Genomic DNA, 4,911 nt, shown 5'->3' on the forward strand with positions numbered 1-4,911 from the left:
GGTTGCTGCACCTTCCCCAGCTCCACATGCATAGATACGGGATTATTTCATGTAGGTTATTTGTGCAGCAGCAGTATTTCTTACTTGCTCACAGCAGCGTGTCTTTGTATGTCTTGGCAGTAGCAAGTCTCTGAACTTGCTCTACAGCAGCAGCAATAATCAACAGCAGCAGCTTAGCAGATCTATTCGGCCAAGACCAAATACATTAACTTTGCCACATCCATTATCATGCCAATCTCTTCGAGAGTTGTCATGACAGAACTAAATTTAATGTCCATGTATTTTTTTTATTTGGTTAGTAGCCATGTAATAATCAGCCATGTAATAATTGTAAGATCAAGATCACCAGCAGGCTGTTACCCCTCACTAATTTACCATTTGTTCTACTCAATTCAGACAAATGTATCAAACTGCATTATTTTCAGCATTATATTTTCTCTTTTTTTCATTGGTTTTCTCGAAGTGATAACGTGCTTACATGATGAGAAGAACCTAAAACGCTTTATAACTTGCATATATTTATCTCTGATACATTGGATGTCTGATTTAAATGATTACTTGTTCCTTTATCTGTTGCTGGTTTGAGTGGCACATGCACATTCATTTAGTGAAGTTCAAAAGAGTCCTGCTTATGCTAAAGACAAACAGTTTTGCCTAATTTAAATGTGTGCCTTGAATTTGTTCAATGTGTTCAACAATCACTAAACGATCACTATTGCCATGAAAACACTCTGCTTACATGATAAATTAGTTCCCTTTCAGTCGGGTACGTTCGACGTAGTTGACGTGTTGACTGATTGGGATCACGCTAGGGAGCCTGTCATCTTCGGGTATTGTAAAAACGAGCCAATGGACATTGGCTTGCGTGAATCGCATCACACACCCCGCCCCGCAGAGCGGGTATAAAGATGGAAGTGGATGCACGCACCAGTTGTCTTTCACTTCAGAGCCGATCGGTCTTCATGTCGATGTCTCTGAAGAGTGTATTGTATTACAATGAGCGAGCTCTACTCCCCATAGTAACTAGGCGGACACTAGAGGTGGGAATCTTTAGTCACCTCACGATCCGATCCGATTCCGATTCTGGAGGTCACGATCCGATTCCAGATCGATTCTTTATCTACTTTTCCCCCCTTATTAATTCATTAGTTTACATAAGTAATTAAGTACTTTTTAAAAAATAATTACAAATAAAAAAAAATAATTAAAACAGTTGTATTTTAAGAATTTTAAACTTATATAACTTCAAACCATACAAGCAAGTAGCAAATAATAAAGAGGAGCAAAGAAACATGGCAAACAACAAACAAAGAGTGCTTTCAGTATTTAAGATTATCTGAACATTTTCCATTCAAGAACTGTGAGTGATTTTTCTTCATCGTACTTTTGTATTTTACTATGACATAGACTGCGGGAGATCTATTAAGCTGCATTCACGCTCGGATCTCTTTTGAAATATAAGAAGTAATGTGGTTTGTCCTGTCCGTTTAATCCCTTAAGACATAACTGGCTGTGTTTACGTTCATTTTGCACAAGTATATTAAACCACTTACACGGAGTCGCACAGCCGCTTGCGCGAGCAGTCTCGTACACAAACAAAGCGTGCGTCAGCATTTAAAATTGAAAGCAGCCTTCTGTTAGTGAGATTCATATTTTAAATATATAAGTCCACTGCATTCCAAACCACATAAATGATGACTTCGTAGAGCATTTGTAAGGAAAATACAGACGGGCGAGACAGCACACTTTAAGTGTAACATCAAAACAAGCGCGCGTCTCTCACAGTGCATCCTGTGCAATGAAGCCTGTGAATGTCCTTGTAATTCGCTTCAACCTTTCCGAACTTTATGAAAGATTATTTTACGGAAGGTTCGAGTTGTGTGCGTGTGTGAGGAATTGTTAGCAAGCAGAAGACGGGTGTTTCTAAAGCAAACTCAGCGTCATCGCACATCTGGTAAAAAACTAAGCTCAGAATCGATTCTGAAATTCTCAGAATCGATCCAGAATCGTTGGAGAGAGAATCGCGATGCATCGATTTTTTTCTCCCACCACTAGCGGACACGGCGAACAGTGAAATTAATAGAAGAAGAGGATCTAAGAGTACGAGCGTGCGTGGGTATATGGAGGAGATCAAAAAGATATGAAGGGGCTAGATTATGAATTACTTTAAAAGTAAGGAGAAGTATTTTATAGTTGATACGGTAAATGATAGGGAGCCAATGGAGCTGTTGTAAAATAGGAGTGATGTGATGAATAGAAGGGGTACGAGTAATGATACGAGCAGCTGAGTTTTGGACCAGTTGAAGTTTATGAAGGGTTTTATGTGGGAGGCCAAACAAAAGGGAATTGCAATAATCTAAACGGGAGGTGACTAAGCTGTGAACAAGAATGGCAGTGGAGTGAGGCGTGAGGAAATGACGCAGACGGTTGATGTTTCGAAGATGATAATAAGCAGACCGGGTAACATTATTAACATGAGATGTAAAAGAGAGAGTGCTATCGAAGATGACACCCAGACTCTTAACCTGAAGGGAGGTCTTTGTTTGTGTTTGTTTGTCTGATGGCCGGTTGAGGGCGAAGAGAGTGAGTGCTTCACTGGTACAGGCTGCACTATCCCTGTCAGTGTTGCCGCGATTATTCCCCTGTGTGCTCCGGCACTGGTTAGAGCGTTTAATTCCCGATAGAGCAACACAGGTTTGCGTCTTTTTCAAGATGTCATTCCGCCCGTGCGTTTCTGGATGCGGTCGTTCCCTGTCCCCCTGTGACGTTTACAATTGTTGCTTCACGTGTTTGGGCTCACAGCATGCTGAAGTAGCTTTTGTGGATAGTTCGTATTCTCATTGCGGGAACATGACTGTCTCGGTGTTGAGATCTGGACTCGCCTTAGTGAAGGTGGAATCCCCATTTCTACACCCTATCCTCGGGTGCAGTGTGATTTGGGTGATCGTAGGATAGTGATGGAGATTCTGCCCAGTAACCATTCCCCGTGGACTCCTCACGATTCCATCACACAGATACCGATGGATTCCTTTGTTGAGCGCACTGGCCTGTCTGTAATGGACGGGGCAGAGGTTCCATTGGTGGTTCCCCAGGAGGATAGGATGCCGATTGCAACATCGGAGGGTGAGCTGGGCTCTGGAGAGGATGACTCAGCTACGTTGTCCCCTTCGGGGAGTACAATGTTGCCTGAGCCGGATCCACAGTTATCAGCTATGCTGAAACGGGCCGGCGCGGCTGTCGGGCTCGAGTGGAACCCTCCACCGTGTCCCGCTCAGTCGCGGTTGGATGATTGGTTTCTCGGGGCGGGCCGTGCTGGTTCTCAGCCCGCCACCCCAGTACCTTTCTTTCCCGAGGTGCTTGGAGAGCTGACTAGATCATGGATGGCACCTTTTACTGCTGGAAACGATCTGGATAGTTTCTCCCCCCTCACTACCCTTGAAGGAGGAGCAGTAAGAGGTTACGTGACTGTCCCTCCAGTGGAGCGGTCTATTGCGGCACACCTGTATCCGGCGGCCGCTGCATCTGGCTCGGGGAGCCTCGTTTCCCCTCGCAGGCCTGTGAGTTTTCGTCTGTTCTTACGGACGGAGCTTATAGAGCTTGCGGGCAAGCTGCTTCCTCTCTACATGCCATGGCGTTGTTACAGGTCTATCAGGCCAAAACACTCATGGATTTGCACGAGGGAAGTCTAGACTGTGTGCTCATGAGTGAGCTCCGCACTGCAACTGACTTGGCTCTCCGGAGCAGAAGCGTTGCGGCCTGCGCAATTGGTCTAGCAATGTCCACCCTGATGGTTCAGAAGCGTCATAGTTGGCTCAGCCTGGTTGATATGGCGGATACAGGCATGGTTCAGTTCCTGGACTCCCCAATTTCCCAGGTTGGGTTGTTCGGCGATGCGATGCGGCGAAGGATGCAATAGAGACAAAATGAAGTACGGCTTCTACAGCCCCTACTTCATTGTACCCAAGAAAGGTGGTGGGTTAAGACCAATCTTGGACCTGCGTGTCTTGAATCGGGCCCTTTACAAGATTTCGTTCATGATGCTAATCCAGAAATGCATTTTCAAATGCATTCGTCCTGGAGATTGGTTCGCAGCGATCGACCTGAAGGATGCGTACTTTCATGTCTCCATCCTGCGGCGACACTGGCCATTCCTGCGTTTCGCGTTCGAGGGTCGAGCGTATCAGTACAAGGTCCTACCCTTCGGGCTGTCCCTGTCGCCCCGCGTCTTTACGAAGATCGCAGAGGCGGCCATTGCACCCATGAAAGAGTGTGGTGTTCGTGTCCTCAACTACCTCGACGATTGGCTAATATTAGCTCAGTCTCGGGAACAGTTGTGTGAACACAGGGACTTGTTGCTCCAAAATATCAGCCAGTTGGGTCTTCGGGTCAACTGGGAAAAGAGCAAACTCACCCCCGGGCAGAGGATCTCTTTTCTCGGTATGGAGCTGGACTCAGAGGAACGTGTCCAGTCGGTGCTGAACTGCCTGAACACGTTCAAGAGCAGGACGGTGGTCCCACTGAAACTCTTTCAGAGGCTCCTGGGGCATATCCCAGCCGCAGTAATGCCGCTTAGCTTGCTTCATATGAGACCACTTCAGGACTGGCTTCATGGCCGAGTCCCGAGGTGGGCGTGGCAGAGCGGCACGTTACGGGTGACAATCACTCAAGCCTGCCGCCAATCCTTCAGCCCGTGGTCGGTCCCTTCGTTTCTCCGGGCCGGAGTGCCCCTAGAACAAGTGTCCAGGCTGTGGTCTTCACAGATGGCTCCAACACCGGCTCGGGCGCCATGTACAACGAGCATGCAGTAGCGGGGTTCTGGACAAACCCCCATCTGCAATATCATATCAGTTGCCTTCGAGTTGTTGGCTGTACACCTTGCTTTGAGACGCCTCAAAACACGGCTGCTCGGCA

The 4,911-nt window shown here is 46.8% G+C and overlaps 1 long non-coding RNA gene across 1 annotated transcript; it reads right to left on the reverse strand.

Annotated features, from left to right (window-relative positions):
- Window positions 1-3,178: 3,178 nt before the first annotated feature.
- Window positions 3,179-4,421, reverse strand: LOC309492683. Its single transcript, XR_014203654.1, has 3 exons — window positions 4,258-4,421; window positions 3,501-3,756; window positions 3,179-3,465 (listed from the first exon to the last, which is right to left on the reverse strand). It is a non-coding gene; the product is annotated as an uncharacterized lncRNA (long non-coding RNA).
- Between the last annotated feature and the right edge of the window lie 490 nt (window positions 4,422-4,911).

This window comes from Leuciscus leuciscus (assembly GCF_965113295.1).
Source record: "Leuciscus leuciscus genome assembly, chromosome: 2".
Taxonomy (NCBI): Eukaryota; Metazoa; Chordata; class Actinopteri; order Cypriniformes; family Leuciscidae; genus Leuciscus; species Leuciscus leuciscus.